Source organism: Ochotona curzoniae, unplaced genomic scaffold (genome assembly GCF_017591425.1).
Source record: "Ochotona curzoniae isolate NIBS_2020 unplaced genomic scaffold, NIBS_Ocur_1.0 contig_4714, whole genome shotgun sequence".
Classification (NCBI taxonomy): domain Eukaryota; kingdom Metazoa; phylum Chordata; class Mammalia; order Lagomorpha; family Ochotonidae; genus Ochotona; species Ochotona curzoniae.
In genome coordinates, this window is record NW_024466365.1 from 676,638 (window position 1) to 695,008 (window position 18,371).

General features: G+C 44.8%; 1 pseudogene; it reads left to right on the forward strand.

Annotated features, from left to right (window-relative positions):
• The first annotated feature begins 3,571 nt into the window (after positions 1–3,571).
• LOC121161201 lies at positions 3,572–4,528 on the forward strand (annotated as a pseudogene).
• The last annotated feature ends 13,843 nt before the right edge of the window (positions 4,529–18,371 follow it).

Genomic DNA, 18,371 nt, shown 5'->3' on the forward strand with positions numbered 1-18,371 from the left:
ACTGTGAGCAGACCGTATAGAGGCAATCAGACATGGGCCCCTGCACCTCCCACTCGATGAAGTGTCTGGGTTTCGGCAGACACTCGAAAAGGGATGGATGCCTTGCTTTTGAACATCAGACTGTTTTAACTCAAAATAATGTTACAGGAAAGAGGCAGAGAAGTTATCCAAATTTTCTCATCTCAAAAAAAAAAAAATGTCTTCTTTTCAACACAACTTCTGTTGGGGTTAAGGTGAGGATCAGGGTTTCACCCTGAGCCTGAAAATGATTTTTTCCAAGAGAAAGAGGGGTATAATGGCACACAGCATATCTTGGATGATTGAAAACAGATCCCTCTGATGTAAGTGTCCTACAGGATAAATTGAGAGTGAAAGGACCAAACTGACCAAAACAATCTTGAAAGCCCGAAGTGAACATCTTTTGAAAGTAAGAAACTGATTGTCTTAAGAATATACAATTAAGGGGCCCGGCGCAGTAGCCTAGACATTAAAATCCTCACCATGCATGTGTTGGGGATCCTGCATGGGCACCTATTTGTGTCCTGGCAGCCCTGCTTCCCATCCAGCTCCCTGCTTGTGACCTGGGAAAGCAGTAGAGTACGGCCCAAGGCTTTAGGACCTTGCACCCATGTGGGACACCTGAAAGAAGCTCCTGCCTCTGGCTTTGGATCGGCTCAGCTCCGGCCATTGCAGTCAGTTGGGGATTGAATCAGCGGATGGAGGAATTTCCTCTCTGTCTCTCCTCCTCTCTGTATATCTGATTTTCTAATAAAAATAAATCTTTTATTTATAAAGGAACACACAATTATAAAACCTATAAATATTCAATAAATAGACTAAAAATATTCTAGCAGAGATTTAAAAGGTACAAAGGCTCTCCTATATGTGTCCAATTAGTCCTATTATTAACTACTTATTGTCAATGTTGTTGGCCCTATTTTTGCTTTACTGAAATCATAGTATTCACTGGAACAGACACTCAAGTCATGCCAGATGTAAATTTCACATAGATCCTCGGTCTCAGCAACACTCTGCTGCAGTATGCTTTACTGTTACAGTTGTTCTGACCTCTAACAGCTCTGTCCAGCAGGACTACTTCAATAATAATAATAATAATAAAAATTTTAAAAGCCAAGTGGCTAAAGCTCTCACCTTGCACATGCTGAGATCCCATTTGGGCGCCAGTTCATATACTGGCTGCCCCATTTCCCATCCAGCTCCCTGCTAATGGCCCGGGAAAGCAGTTGAGGATGCCCCAAAGCCTTGGAACCCTGCACCTATGTGGGAGATCTAGATGAGGGTTCAGGCTACTGGCTTTAGATCTGCTCAGCTCCAGCTGTGGCAGCCCTTGGGAAGTGAATCAGTGGACGGAAGCTCATCTTCTCTGTCTCTCCTTATTTCTGAATATCTGATTTTCCAATAAAAAATAAAATAGAATCTTTACAAAATAATTTTTAAAATAGAGTGGGAGCAGTCATTGTTTCATTTTGTTCAAGGACAGAGGGAGTCACGAACCATAGGCTGGGAGTTTTCCCTGCACTTGGAAGACTTGCTTCCTGCAAAACCCACCTGACCCTCCTTTTCCCACTCAGTTCTGGTTTGAGCAGAACTACAGCCTTCTCAGTGGACCTGGCTGACTTTCTTCTGTCTCTGGAATAAATCCATAGAAATAAATGTCTCAGCCTTTTCCTGAGCTTCCTGAGGCCAGAGCTCACAAGTATTTCTGCTTGAGTGTGCACAGAGCTCAGTAAGGTGGCAGCTTCCAGAACTCCCTGGTGCAACCCAGGGCAAGGGATGATCTGAATGTTTAGAGCCAATGTTTGGGGCCAGTGTCACTGCACAGCACAGCCAAGCGCAGGTTCCATGGCTCCTTCCCAAAGTAGAGCCCCAGATTGCAACTGACCCTGAAGTGTTTCAAGAATCTGGCCTGTACTTTGGCCCACCAGTGTTTAGGGAAACCGTGTTCTGAGCCTTTTGGAATTCCTGGCTCATCATTCGCACTCATCCTAGTTCATTGCTTTCAGAGGAGCTCTTGATGCTGCTGAAACCCCAAGGAAACCTTCAGCCCTAGCCCAGAGGGACGCCCAACCTTCACCTGCCACTGTATCCTCCAATAAATGCCCATCTCTGCTGAGGGTTCCTGCTTCCACTCTGCCAGCTCACACCTTGTCTGACTTAATACTGGCACTGCTGTTCTTTGGGCAGCCATGTCTTGTTGGATTTTGATACTGTGGCAGGATATGAGTCCATGAGCAAAGTCAGAGGGTCAGTCCATTTGTCCTTTCTGACTTTGCTGACTGAAAGACCAGAGGAAGGGAGTATCCCATGAACTACCGACTTCAGCCATGGAGTCTGCCTCTCAAGCTAGGGCAGTTAAGGAGTGGAAAGGACTGGAGAGCTAGTCAAGGCTGAATTCAACAAAAACCAGAGATGAACAGATAAATTGCTCCACAGAAATCCATACCAAATAGGCTGCTGGGGTCTATCAAAGGTCTGGAACAGGGTAGAAAATGCCACAGTGGTGTTGTTTTCTGGTCCACTGAGACTATTCCTTTCAAGTTTAGCTCTGCAATCTGGCCTCGGAGCACCAATGAGGCAAGGGATGAGATCCAGGCTGGTGTATTAACCCTTTGAGCTACCGTGCAAGAAAGATGGCTAGCAGTTCCATGTGACGTCAGGCTGAGGGTGAGCAAAGAATGCAAGAGAAAAATAATTAAAAATAACAGAAGGAGTAGACAGAAAGTTTAGGTTGCAATTACACTTAGAATGTGTTGCTTTTGGTCTGTCTTGTTGAAGAGCGGGTCCAAGGCTCTCAGCCACATTTAGGAGTTGTGTATAGCCACCGAATGCAGCTATGTGTGTCAGTGTCCTGAATAGTCAGCCCTACAGGTGGGCCTGGGGAGAGACAGGCAGAGAGCACCTCACCTGCTTCCAGCACAGGAAGACTGAGAGCTTAACACCCTCTGTCATCAACACCCTCTCCCTCCTTCAAACAAGCTCTTCCGGCTTGCTTCCTCAATGCATGGCAAATGCCTAGCTGGCAGGGTTTTGGTTTATTATTCACCCCAGCACCCCTGAGTCCAGGCTGAGTGTCCTATAAAAATCTGTTTTATGCATGGATGAACAATACATCACAACCCAGGGTAGGACAGCATCCATGCTATCCAGTCCTGCTACAGTGAAGAGGCAGACTGCCTGAGCCATCAACGGGCAGAACTACCCCACCTAAATCCTGCATCCAGAGGAGACTATCACAGCCCAAGGTCAAATCCCACTTCCTCCACCTTGCAGCAAAGAAATGCCACAAATCATCTCCCCTTTAGTGCCTCCCAGCTGGTGCCCAGGCCTAATGACTTTCTGGGCAGCTCACACAGCAAACACCAGGGAGCTTCAAAATATTTTTGAAAAACAGATTTTAAACTATATTTATCTTGAATTTGATTGGTAGTGGGAGAGGAGAGTGGAGTGCAGAGAGCCCTGAACAGCCCCACTGCCACCACCCCCGTAGTTATCACCACACCCAAGGAGGAGCAGTAGTCCGCAGCTGGCCCCAGTCACCATCACCCCAAGTATGAACGAGACCGAGACTCAGCAGCTGCCTGCTGCCCTCAGCGTGGCTGACACCAAGCCCGGCACCACGGGCAGCAGTGCATGGAACAGGGACAAGAAGGCCATCCAAACGAAGCTTTTGGGAACAGTAAAATGGTTTCAATGTAAGGTACACATATGGCTTTATCAACAGGAATGACACCAAGGAAGACGTGTTTGTACACCAGACTGCCATAAAGAATAACCCGAGAAAGTGTCTTCGCAGTGTAGGAGATGGAGAGACTGTAGAGTTTGATGTTGTTGAAGGAGAAAAGGGTGTGGAGGCAGCAAACGTTGCAGGTCCTGGTGGAGTTCCAGTACAAGGCAGTAAATATGCAGCAGACCGTAACCATTATGGACGCTACCCACGTTGTAGGGGTCCTCCACCCAATTACCAGCAGAATTACCAGAATAGTAAGAGTGGGGAAAAGAATGAGGGATCAGGAGAGTGCTCCCGATGGCCAGGCCCAACAATGCCAGCCCTACTGCAGGCGAAGGTTCTCACCCTACTACAAGCAGAGACCCTATGGGTGTGGACACACTATTGCAACCCTCCTGTGCAGGGAGAAGTGATGGAAGGTGCTGACAACCAGAGTGCGGTAGAGCAAGGTAGACCTGTGAGATGGAACATGTTTCGAGGTTACAGACCACGATTCCGCAGAGGTCCTCCTCGCCACAGACAGCCTAGAGAGGACAGTAATGAAGAGGATAAGAAAAATCAAGGAGATGAGACCCAGGTCAGCAGCCACCTCCACGTCGGTACCGCCGGAACTTCAATTACCAACGCAGACGACCAGATAACCCTAAACCACAAGATGGCAAATAGACAAAAGCAGCCGATCCACCAGCTGAGAATTTGTCTGCTCCCGAGGCTGAGCAGGGCAGGGCTGAGTAAAAGATGCTGGCTTAACATGTCTACCATCATCCCGGTTTAGTCATCCCACAAGAAGAAATGAATATGAAACTCCAGCAATGAGAAATGAACAAAGATTGGAGTTGAGGACCTTAAGTGCTTGCTTTTTGCCGGTTGACCAGATAAGTAGAACTATCTGCATTATCTGTGCAGCATATTATTTTTACCTAAAGATGTCTCTTTTTGGTAATAACAAACATGTTTTTTGTTTTTAAAGCCTGGTTTTTCTCAATACACCTTTAAAGGTTTTTAAATTTTTTTCATATCTGGTCAAGTTGAGATTTTTAAGAACTTCATTTTTATTTTGTGATAAAAGTTTACAATTTGATTTTTTCAAAAAAAGTCAACAAACTGCAAGTACCTGTTAATAAAGGTCTTAAATAATTTTTTAGAAATTACATTTATCTTGTGGAAAATGCATGTATGGTTTTTTCTATAAGGAGCATTTTGCATAAACTTCTAACCAGTACCACAAGCCTATGCCGGATTCCAATCCAGTGCAGATTCATAGGAACCTTCTAGAACCCACCAACCTTAAATTATTCATCACTGACAAACACAAAAATACAACCAGCACCCTATGAGGTTGCCATGATGCTAGACACTTTTTCTAGCCAGTTTAATGGATTCCCCAGTGCAACTCTTCTGGGTAGGAGACATAACATCCCTGGGAAGCCCCCAAAGAAAAGACTAATGAAACTGAGGACACTTGTAAGGGTCTGACTCCAGTCCTCTTATATCTTCCTGTCTAGGAAGAACACACTGTCTAGCTGAGGGTTGTCACTCTACTAGGCTCTAAGAATTCACACCTGAGAGGAGGAGGCGAAGTCTGACAAGGACTGGTTTCCACTCCCTGTATCCCCTCAAGGCCACCGTTGCCAAGCCACAGAGCAAAGGATAGATGCTGAGGGCAGAACCGAGCCTGGGCAGGAGTAGGAGAAAAACTCAACTTCTCCTGTACAAGAAGGGTCCAACTAGGGACCCTTGAGGGAGGCAGACCACCTCTGATGGACTCAAGACTCTTCGGGTATTCTCCATCAACCTTCACCCTATACTCTCTCTATCTTTCTCTCTGTCACGCACACATACACATCCCACATGTAGACTTAGGCATAAGATGTCATCCAGGGGTATGTGGATATTATCCTCTGTAGCAGACCTATATATATTCATCTCCTTACTCCACACATACACTGTAACACATAAGGAGCCCACACAACCATACCCAGGGAGCCCTGGGCTCAGAGCCGCAAGCAATCTTATTGTCACTTAGTAAAAGTGAATTCTTCATCTTCTTTTCACCAAAACTCCCCACAGGGCATGCACACTGCTGCCACAAGCCTGGCAACGAGGTTGGCATCTCAGGGCCTGGCATCTTTTCAGCTGCAATTCATGTCCTCTGCATAGCTGGAAATTCCCACACAATCGTGACACATACTTTGCACTTTGCAGCCAAAGCAGTAAGAACCTCAAGGGGAAACTTCTAAGAACTTGTGAAAGATATAATTAAATAAAAATCTTTGTACATGTGAAGTTCATGCACATTTTTTTCCCCATAATGTGTATTTCCATGACATTTTTGAAGGTCATTGTAAAGACCACTGTGTGCTGGTACTCGGAGTCTATAAAGGATTCCACTCCTGGCGAGACCCACCCAAACTTCTTAGGAACTTTCTAGAACCCACATGTATCCGGTTAATTTCCTCCCCTCCCCAACACACACAACCAGCACACAGCATGTTGCTGCCGTTTTTTCATCTGCCTGGTCCTGGCAGCTAACAGCTCCCTGCTCTTGAAGCATACAGTCCTGCAAAAGCACTCAAGACCCTGCTACAGACTGAACGTGCAGGACTGGGAGTGTGAGGTCAGAGCCCGTGTGCAGGGTAGTGGACTTCATGGGCTGGCTGATGCTGTTGTTGTATGGCTGTGATTGTTTCTCTCAGCTGTTGGTCCTTCTTGGCCAACTCCTGACATACCAATAGCCTCGTCAGCATTTTAAACAAGATCCACCTCTGCCCATTCACACCTTCTCCTCACTGTAGAGCAATGGTGAGGAACCTTTTTGCACTAAGAGTATTTGGATACTTATAACATTACTTACAGACCATACAAAAAAAAATCATCAGCTCAAAAATTAGCTTGTTTTGATTTGCTGAATTTTGAGTCCTGCCTTTGTTGCCTTGCCAGAGTCCAATCAAATGATTTCATAGATCTCATCCTGACCCAATGATTGGAGGCACCACAACCTTGTTGTAAGGGAGTCCTCTCTACAATGAGAGGGTTTCTCCTTTGAGGAAAGCATCAAGGCATGTTTACCTCCTGAACACAAATCACTGTGAAATCTACCACACAGCACTCTGTACAGGCATTGGCCGAGACTGGGACACACACAGGGGTCTCCTACAGCCCAGAAGCTGTGAAACTGAGGTGGCTGAGACAAATGGGGGAGCTGATATATGTGTGCTTCTCCAGGAGAATAATTCTGAAATAAGACTCCATTGTTAGGGACATGTGTTAAGGCATCAGAGAAGCAGACTGGTGCAGATGCTGCTGATGGGAAAGGTAGTATGCTTGAGCACAGAGCAAGGATCCTGGGCTGGACCTCAGGATCTCTAGGTTTTTCTTTAAAAAGTACTGAGAAAATACCTGTAAAGTGTCTTGCACTTCCAACGCTCCAACCAATGAAACTACAAATTTCATGAAATGACAAATCAGTGACTGGTTTCCCTGTTTTTTCCCTGTCTCCTGGTGTCACACAGGGTCCAGGCATGCAGGGCAGCACAGGGCCAATGGTTGGCTCCATACTCTGGAAGACCATGACTGCCCATGCTGTTGCTGGGACAGATGGTTGTTAGTGATGCATATGTACAGGGAGCACCTCCTTCTGCTCTAAGCACCAGGGGCCAAGGAAGGGGTGGTACTGTAGGTGATTGGGTCACAGAAGCTGGAGGCCTGTGATCCACCTGGAGAGAATACGTGACAGGAGCTCCTCCACTCCTGATAGAGGGACCTGAGAGAGACACAGGGAGCCTCCAGGGTCAAGGAGCTCCCTGGGTACCTCCAGGCTGAGGACGCTGTTGAGGATACAAGTGCTGCAGAAGTTAGCAGGGAGCAGTCCAACTGGGATAAAGGAGCCCGGAAGGAGATGCAGCTTCATATATTAAGATGTGTCCCCATGAGCCAGCCCATATCTTTGGTGTATCTCTGAGAGAGCTGCAGAGGCAGTGCCAAGGCCACTGTTCCTGAGTTCACCCCTCCTTAGTAACATACTGGACTTAGTGTTCGCACCGTAAAGGCCACAAGCAGCTGTGAGAGTGAGGGAGGCACACAGAGATATGGAGAGGGTTAGAAAGTAAGCAGCTGGCCGCTGCAGACAGAATTACTTAGCGCCAGGCAAGCTGCAAAAAGCAGGCAATAGTTTCTGCTTCCTAAAGACCTCCTGATGCTCGAAGAAAAAAAGAACCTTAATACTCTGAAGAATGTGTCTCTTAATGGTCAATGCTTCTCATTAATGATCAGGAGGAAGCATGAAAGAGAAGTTAAATTAGGTAATGAATTCATAAACTGACATGCCACTGAAAGACACCACATTTACAAGTCCGTGACATATAAATAGTAATGAGAACAGCTTTGCCTGTGGCACTGTGGCACACTGATACTTGACCCTAGTCTGCAGTAAGAGTCTTAATTGATTCACTCAACTTAGAGCATGAAAGAAAGCAGGCAGCGCTTGGGACCAACCAGACAATGGCCAACGATGATATGTCTTTTCAGTGTCTGCATCGGCGTCTGTGCTAGTGAAAGCCCATTTTCTGCAAGCCAGGTGGGTGAGGAGGAATAGTAACCCTACTCAATTTTAGAAGAACACACCAGGAATGGAACCTGTTGATCTGCGAATCAAGTGCTAAAGGAGAATTCACCAATGAGTCACTTCCCTGGGAAGCACAAAGATGATAGAGACTTTAGGAACCACAAACAAGAGCAAAGTGATGTAGCAACTGGAACTCTCCATGAAGAGCTGGTTCAGAGGTGAGGCAGCCTCCCCATGTGCAGCCTAGAGTCCCATAGGGAAAGGGGCTCCCATGTCTGCTTAAGGTGCTGCAGACATCAATTTGGGATATGTAACCTTTAGGAACAGTGACAACCAGTTTGCATTTTGAACAAGGCTTGGAAAATCATATAGACCATTTTGACTTGGAGGCAATATTGGGAAAAAAAATCTACTTGGTGTTGCTCCAAATGGATGAGCATTTCCATCCATGTGCCACCACATCTATCAAAACGCTCTGTCAAACAGCCGGAAACGAGCCCCACAAGATCTCAATTCCAAGGCAAAGCACCCAGTGATGTGTAGAGAACATCTAAGTAAACAAGAAAGTGTGATACTGTAAGTGCAAGTGCTGTTGTGAAGTCTTAACACCACCAGGTACATAAATTGCTCAGATCAGTGCATGGCTCTTAGTGGCAGTTACAGAACACAGTCATGTTATTATTAGTGACACACACTAGTGATGTTTTGAACCATCGTTTTGCACAATGCAGGCATGGTTCACTTATGGATGGGTAATATCAACTGGCTTCTTCTACAACATGTATCCATAGTCCTTCAATGTTTTGATAACTCAAGTGTTTATTATTCGAGGATAAAGGGCTTTCCCAGGCTTTGGTCAATGTGAGGTCTGTATTTTTAAGTTTTCCTTCTTACTTTCTTTTATTTTCTTCCTCTATTTTATTTTACTTTTATGGTACAATTCCATAGGCTCTGGTATTTCCCCTACCCCCTCCCCATACTCCCTTCCCCATATTATTACAATAGTATAGTCCTTCATAAGCAATCGGAAGTCCATCATTCTGTTTTTTAAGTGTGTCCTGACATTGTTGGTATGGCCAATGATAGAGAGCCCAGCATCCTATTGTCAAGACACATTCAACAGTTTCACTGAGTCCATCTTTGATTTGGAAGTAGAGATGCGCACTGCATTGGATCTTCACCACTGGATATGATAGTCTCTATTGTGCAGTTACTATACATCCCCTTAAATGAGAAGCCATGAAACAAAATCAATAACAGGAATAATGATAAAAGAAAAGATTTACATCACCATGTAGTTAAGTTATATGCTATTGAATAACCAAGGCGTCAATGAAGAAATTAAAAAGAAAACACAAAAGCATCTGGGAGAAAAAATTTCTTAATGTCTTTGGATGGGTGTATTTCCTCTCTCAAACTGATCTAGATGATGCCCCAGGATGTGCTGTGTCAGTTGCAGTTGATGTGCTCTGGGTATTTGTGAACAAACTGCTATTACTGATGAACAATTATCAGATAACATTTGTTGCATTCTCCTGGTGATGGGCGATCAATGCCAAATGGGATCGTATCTATTGGCTGCAGAACAATGAGTTTTCAGTTCACTTCATGGTGGGGGAAAAGAATGTTTTTGCCAACCCAGTTTCAGCAAAATTGGGCCTGCTGTTCATTTAAAGGTGAATTGAGGTGGATGCTGAGGTGGATATGTGTCCCTGTTCTTATCTGAGCAATAGATATCATCAGTGTCAGGCAGGGCTGTGGCACCAATGGTAGGACAGATGGTTTCTCTGATGCCAACTGATAAGAAGGCTGCTGGATCTGGGAAGATTGAGCAGGAACAATTGCCCAAGATAGAGCACAAATCAGGGCAGAGGGAGCTGCTGAAGGTAAGAAGTCCTCCAGGTCATGGAGAGCTAATGTGCCATGTTCTCTTCTATTCCTTCTTCTTAGTATACAGAATTGCTATTGTGCTGGCAGACAAAGTTTAAAGCAACTACCTTGAGTTACAAATTTCTTTAAAGATGTGCTTGTTTATTTGTTTAAAAGTTGAAGTGATGGAGTCAGCACCAGGCTCAATGGGCTAATCCTCTACTCTGTTGCCCCAGTATTTCAGATGGGTACCGGTTCATGTCCTGGCTACTCCACTTCTGACCTAGCTCCCTAATTATGACCAGGGAAAGCAGTAGAGGATAGACCAAGTACTTGCAAGCCTGTACCCATGTGGGAGACCTGGAACAAGCTCCTGGCTCCTGGCTTAGATCATCTTAACTTTGGCCATAGTGGTCATTTGAGGAGTGAACCAATGGATGGAAGACCTTCTCTCTCTGTCTCTCCTTCTTTCTGTAACGCTGTCTTTGAAATAGAAACAAATAAATATTTTTTAAAAGGTTGAAGTGGCAGAGAAATAGAGATCTCCCATTCACTGGTTTACTCTCAAAATGATAAACAACCAAGTTCGGGTCAGGTCCGTGGAGCAGGTAGGAGAGACTCAAGCATTTGAGCCATCTTCTACTACCTTACAAGCCACATTGGAAAGAAGCTGGATTGGAATTAGAGCAGCCAGGACTCAAATCTGTGGCCTGACGTGGATTGCCCATTAAGCAGTAACTTAACCCCTGTGCCACAATATCTTCCCTTAATTACACATTTGTTTTTTAACTTACTCATAGTTCTTGAACTATAACTCAAAGCCACAACCTTCCAGGAGGATGGGGAACAATAGGAGGCTTCAGGATAAGCCATTAACTGTTGTTGCACCCGCATAAACAGAGCAGTAGGCTTGACAGTCAGTTAGTTACAATCTGCCCTGTAGAAGGAGATATGCCTTGATTCTCCACACCCTCATGGAATCATGCACCCTTCCAAATGCTGGACGGCCATTGCCAAACAGTAAAACTATGAGAGCTGAATGGCGTGTACTATTCATTATGACAGCTTTTCCCTCAAAGTGAAAAAAAAATGATTATTGTTTTTCCCAAGCGTGGGGAAATTTGGAACAATGAGTAAATTTGAAAACTTAGGAAAGACAGATATAAACTTCTACAGCCAGCCCAACATGAAAGATTCTAAAAGTCATCACGCCCATCCTTATAACCAGAAAAAAGCTGAGCAAATTGAAAAACAACTCTCCTTAGATCTCTCAGAGAATTGAGGTCACAGGTAAATGGTTGCCCCAATTACCAGAGAAAGAGGTAAATACAGAGAATGACAGCTTACTGGCAGTGGGAGCCTGGATACAGAATCAATGTTGCAGCTGGTGCTGGTAGCAACGCTGATGCTGTAATTGATGAGTTGCTGGAAGCACGTTTGCAGTAGTCTGAGAGTAAAACTCGGCATGCATATTTTTTTAAAAAAGGGAACAAACACGAGTCAATTCAGAAAGATGGTCTCTTCAAAAAAGGATATGAGAAATCTATTGACTGAATTTACATTTCTTGCAAAACGAACTTGACATGGCTCATGATTCTATATAAGACATAGTCTAAACTTGCAAAAGATAACAAGCAAGGACATTGTATGATCTAGGTTTTGATTATGACTTTCTAGATACAACCAATGTATACTTGAGGAAAACACACATTATTAAATTAGATATCATTGTTATTAAAAACTTTTTCTTCAACAAAAATTGTTTAAAAAGTCAAGTCAAAAAACTGAGATAAAACTTTAGCAAAATGTATACTTAATAAAGGAATTGTGTGTATAATTCAAAACTGAACAATTAAAAATTACACAATTTTTAAAAATTGATCAATCACTCTGAAGAGACATTGCACCAAAAAGACACAGAGATGACAAACATGTATTTACAAATATGATTGGGGTGGAATTTTGTCTTAGCATTATGCATCCTACATCTGATTTCCTGGTTTTGATGCCTGCTTCTTGCTTTCTGCTCCCTACCTCAACTTTCTGTTGATGCAGTGTCTACATGATAACAGTGATGGTTCAAGTACCTGTATTCCTACCTTAATCATGGGATCCGTCAAGGAGCCCCTGGCAGCCAGTTTTGTTCTTGGCTTCACTCTGTCCTTTGCAGGAAGTTGAGTGAACCAAGAGTTGAGAATTCCACTTCCTGTCCTGTCCCTTCTATCTTGGTATCCCCATCTCAAAGAAAATGAACAAACCTTAAAGGATGATTAACAGTATAATCACTATAGAAGATAAATCACATGAAAATGACTTACTTCTGTACAGTCATTAGAATAGCTAAAATTCAAAACATTGAGACCACTAAGAAGGATGTAGAGTAACAGAAACTCTCACTTGTTGGCAGTGACAATACAAATTAAAGCAGTTAATTCAGAGTCTTTAACAAAACAAAATATATTCTGGTTAATTGGAGACATGTCCACACAAAACATGCATTGCATTGGGCGTAATAACTTTAATCATAATTACCCAAACTTGCAGGTAACCAGGACATCTTTCAGGTAGATGTATGAGTAGATAAACCGTGGTCCATCTAAACACTGGAATGTTGTTCAATGCTAACAAAAATGAGTTCACTAATTCAAAATGGAAGAAACTTAAATGAACACTGCCATGTGAAAGATGCCAGTCTGAAAGGCACAAGACTGCAACTATATCATTGTTTGGAAAGGGTAAAATTATGAACACAGTAAAAAGATCAGGGTTAGTGAAGAGGTGAAGCACTGAATGGTTTTGGATCAATGAAACAGATCTATGTGCTGCCATATTAGATGGAAAAATTTGCACATTTGTCGAAACCCATGCAACCGTATATCACAAAGGGTGAACCCTAATACAAACTGTGGATTTTATTAACACAACTTATCAGTACTGATTTATCAGTTATTGCCAGAGTGTTGCATTGATGCAAAGTGCTAACAAGGAGGAAACCCAGTCACCGTGATTGTGGGGGTGGGCTGATGCTTATATATGAGAAATTGCAGTATGTTCTGTTTAGATTTCCTGTAAGCATTTAGGCTTGCAAAATCAAGTTCACAAAATGAAAGACACAGGATTATTTATGCTCTGTTGTTGTGCTTAAATAAAAAGCGTCTTTAGCCAGAACTTTCTAGAATAACATCACTGATTCAGGACAGTTATTAAAAAGGGAGAAGAAGCAACTGATCCTAATATTTTTTTTAAGAAAACATTTGAGGGCCCCAGCTGTTGGCAAATGCATAGGTTACATTTTACCCAGGCAAGTGTTAGATTGGTGGGAAAAAATGCTGGCCACCTCTCTGGGCCTGGTTAATACCGAATTTGTTTTTACTAGAAGAGTGTGCCAGCATAGTTGTCTATTCTATTCTTTTTTTCTTTTTTAATATATGTTGGGAGCAGACACTGGCATGTGAGCAGAGAGAGTGTGTAGACCCACACCTAAGCATGTGTGGGTCCTGGGCTGGAAGGCAAGAGCAGGGTGACATGACACACTGCTGGAGGACTAGGCTTGGAGATCTGCACACTTGTGCACATGGGAGCTATAGACTACTCAGAAGGTGTCTGCGAATTTGTACGGAGGATTGCTGAGGGAGAATATGACAAGTGAGGAGTTAGTTCTGGGGCACTTTCACTAACCAAACTACTGAACTTGAACGTAAATGAGGGAGCTAACATTGAGTGGTTTGGGGAAGCAAAACTGGAGCACCTCTCAGAGCCAAACCAACACATCTGCCCACATGGGGTATCAAAGGTTGGATTGTTGGTATCAATCACCATCTAAAGGTGCACACAAAAGCCATGGCTTGGGAACCTGTCTGGCAGGGATCAACAACAGTATCTGTCAGTGAGTGTGAGGGCAAGGGGTAAATCACATTAGGCTGGGCCATAACATTAACCACCATGTGAGAAAACTGGGCCTGGGAGAAGATTCTGTGGAGAATTTGTCGCTTACTCCTGTGGAACTGCTGTACCAGCTGGTTTGCTTGAGGGTTGGGGGTGGTGACGGGATGAGAGGGCATGACCATGGAATTCACCAGTACTCACGGGTCCTAGGGTTGGAAACAGGCTAGACTGGCCCAGCCTGCAACATCAAGAGTCTCACTCAAGAATTGGGCACGGGGAGGCTAGGCCACAATATCTGCCAACACACACAAAGGTAGAGACAGAGCTGGTAGACTGCCAGGTAAGGATCAAATGGCAACTGGCATGTGTGAGATCTGGGTCTGGGAGTTGGCCTGGTAGGGAAAATTGGGGAACTCTCCTGGTGGGGCATGTCTCCCACTGGTTAGCACATGAGTCAGGGCTGGATGCTGATCAGTCTGGGCAAGGCTGTTCCACTTGTTGGCAGGAATATGGGTTGGCTCTGAGGGGGTGGATTGGAAATAACTGGGACAACAATAATACACTGCCATGTCCAGGAACCAGAATGCGTGTACACCATGCTGGGCTAGGCTGTCTTATCTACTAGTCTGCATGAAATCCAGGGGGCTAGACATGGCTGTAGCATCTCTGGGTCTAGGGTGCGCCAGAATGGGCTAGGCTCTTGTGCCCACTCTGGAGCCAGAGTGAATGCAGGGCAGAATAGGTTATGTCCCAGTACCCACTGAACCACATGGGAGCTGGGCCTGGACTGTAACACCCAAAGGTAAGTGCCAGAATGGGCATGGAGTGGTTGGGCAAGGCCACTGTACCTACCAGGAGAGAAAGTGAGTCAAGACAGGTTAGGCCAAGATCCCATCAGAGTGCACAAGATCTGCAGCTTGGAGGTGACATGATAGAGGAGCTTGGGGAACTCCTCTGTCAGGACACAATCCCTGCAGGTAAGTGGAAGAACTAAGGCTGGGAAAAGCACAGATCAGGCTCATAATACCCACTGTCAGATGTGATAACCAGAACAGGGTGCCGGACAGGCAAAGAAGGGCCACAAAACATCCAATTCGCATTAGAACCAGGACTTGAGGCAGTCCAGTCTAGGCTAGGTTATAGCACCTGCCAGTGAGTACCAAGCTGAGGAGAGATAAGCCACATGGCTGTAGCATTCACCAGGATATTTAAGACCCAGAGGAAGTTGCCAAGCCTGGTATTGGAGCTGCTAGGAATGGGGAAAGATTATGCTGTGGTAGCTCATGGCTACAAAATCTGTTGGACTGCATGTGAGTTGGGTTAGGGGTAGAGCCAGGCTGGGTTTAGTGACCAAATGCACTAGTGCATGCAAGAGCCAGAGTAAGTGTGGGATGCTCAGGTTTTGCCGCAGCAATGGCTAGCAGGTGCTAGGATTAGGGGCAAGTACTATCAGGCTAAACTGTAGAACTACCTGGAAAGTACAAGATCCAGGGATGGAAGTGAGTCTAGTAGGGAAAAGGTGAGCATCTTTCTGATGGGCTGCAGCTCCCACCAGTGTGAGAAGCAGGGCTGCTGGTGGTCCTGGCTGAGGAGGCAGTGGCACCCTCCTGCATGAGTGTGGGATGGGTAGTGGGTTGGTTAGGTTGAGCTAGGTTCTGACACCCACTGAGGTAGATGAGAACTGAATGGAATGCAAGACCAATTGGACCAGTCTTCTTTCTACACACACCAATATACACAGGAACTGCGACTGGGGACAGAGCGGGTGAAAGTTAATGTAGGTAGATCCAACTAGGCTGTCATTCATGCTGGTGTGTGTGAGGGCTGAGTGTGTGGAGGATAGGGAATGGGCTGGTTCCTAGCATCCAGTGGTTTGCATATGAGATGGGAACAGAACTGAGCAGGGAGATGCAGTCATTGGTGCTTGTTGTTGGCTGATGTGGGTGACAGACTAAGCCAGATCCTGCACTGGCTGGCACATGCAGGAGACAGATCTGGAGTCACCTCTGGCAAGATTTCCTTGGGGACACCCCAACTGTACCACTGAACTCAGAGCTTCAACCATGGGAAAATCACAGGATCTATGATCTGACTGTGGCGTGTATGTCTCAGAACTGGGTCTCTTCAGTTGTTGAAACCTGTGTAATGGATGGCAGGTACATGTGGGACATGACATCCAGTTATTGAGGCCTACAAAGCACATCTGATACCATGGAGTGCAGAGCAAATTAAACAGTTCTCTCAGGCAAGCTTTGACCACAAGTATCTGGGCATGTCGGCCAATGGGTCTTGGAAGAATTTACTCAATCTTGAAGCAACAAAATTAACAGCATCTCAGAATCATCAAAATCATTTAAGCAGTACCTTCAGAACATGCTCCACATTGGGAACCCTGGGATGATATCAAGTGGCTGTTCTTTACCCTTGGGTACTGATGCAGTTGAGCTGCTGGGAGCAGCTCACTCCCCTCCTCTCCTCACTTCCCCAGATACAGAAAGAAAAAAGGAGATTGGGAACAGTTGTGTCATCCACTTTCCCCCATTCTTTGATCTTTCTCACTATAACTGGTGGTTCACATTAGGCATGTATCCTTTTTAACTATGTAAACAGTATTGAAAATGAAAGGAGAGGAAGGAAGGAAGGAAGGAAGGAAGGAAGGAAGGAAGGAAGGAAGGAAGGAAGGAAGGAAGGAAGGAAGGAAGGAAGGAAGGAAAGGAGGAAGGAAGGAAGGAAAGGAGGAAGGAAGAAAAGGAAGGAAAGGAGGAAAGAAGGAGAAGAGGAAGGAAGGAAAGGAAGGAGGAAGGAAGGAAGGAAGGAAGGAAGGAAGGAAGGAAGGAAGGAAGGAAGGAAGGAAGGAAGGAAGGAAGGGATGGAGGGAGGGAGGAAGAGGACAAGAAAGAGGGAGGGAGGAAGAGAGGGAGAAAGAAGGAAAAGAAAGAGAAAATATTTGAGGGGCCAGCATGATGGCTCAGCTGGCCAATTCTTCTTCACCTGCAAGTGCCAGCATGCCATATGGACTTTGGTTCATGTCCCCACTGCTCCACTTCCTATCCCGCTCCATGCTTATGGCCTGAGAAAGCAGTGGAGCATTACTAAAAGCCTTCAGACCCTGAACCTGCATGAGAACAAGGAAGAGCTCCTGGCTTCAGGCTTCAGATAGGCTCAGCTCCAGCCATTCAGACAATTGGGGGAGGGAACCAACGGATGGAAGACCTACTATCTCTGTCTAACCTTCTCTCTGTACATTTGCTTTTCCAATACAAATAGATAAATCTTTACAAAAAGAAAATATTCAAAACTGGCTAACCCTCCACTTTCAAAGGCAGACATACTTTATGGATGCCAGCTCTTGTTCCAGCTACTCCATTTCCCATCAAAATCCCTGCTTGTGCCCTGGGAAAGAATTTGTGTCCAAGAACTTGGGATCCTGTACACGTATTAGAGACCCAGAAAAAATTCCTGACTCCTGACTTTAGATCTGTGCCAGTCATTGTAGCCATTTGAGAAATGAACCAGCAGATGGAAGATCTTTCTCCCTCTCTCCGCTGTAATTCTACCTTCCCAGTGAAAATAAATACTTTAAAAAAAATACCTGATAAAATTCAGAGCAAAAAAATCTTAGTCAAAAATAAAGCACAATTTTGTTTCTTTCAAAAACTGTATTTATTTGCTAGAGCTACAGTGAGATAGAGAAACAGAGAGAGAGAAAGATCTTTTGTCCATGGCTCACTCCTCAGATGACTGCAGTGGGCAGGGCCGAGCCAGACTGAGGCCAAAAGTCAGGGGCTTCATCCAGGTGTCCCATGTGGATGACAGGGCACAAGTACTTGCTTTGACGTGTCCTTAAAGGGAACTGGATCAGAAGTGGAGCATCTGGGACATGACAGGCACCTGTATGAGATGCTAGTGTCAGAGCAGGCAGCTTTAGTCGCTAAACTGCAATGCTAGTCCCAGGGCTTGTTACTCTTACAAGTTACATCTAGTATGTTTAATCTCATGACATGTCCATGTCCACTGCCTGGATTCTATTCCACTCTATCTTGTCCCCCACAGCAAGCACAATGTTTCCAGTGAATGATTAGAGAGGAAGAGAGAGGAAAGAATCCCTCCTTCTGTTTCACCTGGGGGTACTACACACAAGACAAAGGAATAAAACACAGGGGAGTGAGAAAGAATAAAAGGAACCTACAAACTCTATTATTGTGAACACAGAGCCCAAAGAATTAACACAAAATTTCTATCATTTGCAAGCCTTTTTGTTGTTAAATTCTTCAGCTCACATGAACTCACCTCCACACCTTTTCC